The following is a 337-nucleotide window of genomic DNA, read 5'->3' as shown; positions in this document are numbered from 1 at the left end:
TGCCCTTTCCCAGCACCAGCCCCTGGCGCATCTTCCCCCCTGTGCATCCCCCTCCCCGCATCATTTCCAGCTTTCCCGGATAAAGCCATTTTAATTAAAACTTGAGTCCTACAGGAGGGTTTAAATCCTTAAGCGGCTTTCGCGACAGGACGGAGCCTCCCTCTCCCTGCTGGCGGCCGCAAGGACGGCCTCAGCGGGGACCGCGGGGACGCTGCGAGGGGACCGCGGGGACGCTGCGAGGGTCCCCATCCCAGCTGCATCCCTGGCAAGGCCACGGCACACGGGGCGATCCCGCACCGCCACAAAAAATCCCTGCTGGGTGAAACCGCTCCAAGTT

Source organism: Charadrius vociferus, unplaced genomic scaffold, assembly GCF_000708025.1.
Source record: "Charadrius vociferus isolate BGI_N301 unplaced genomic scaffold, ASM70802v2 scaffold2475, whole genome shotgun sequence".
Taxonomy (NCBI): Eukaryota; Metazoa; Chordata; class Aves; order Charadriiformes; family Charadriidae; genus Charadrius; species Charadrius vociferus.
This window is presented reverse-complemented; position numbering follows the sequence as displayed.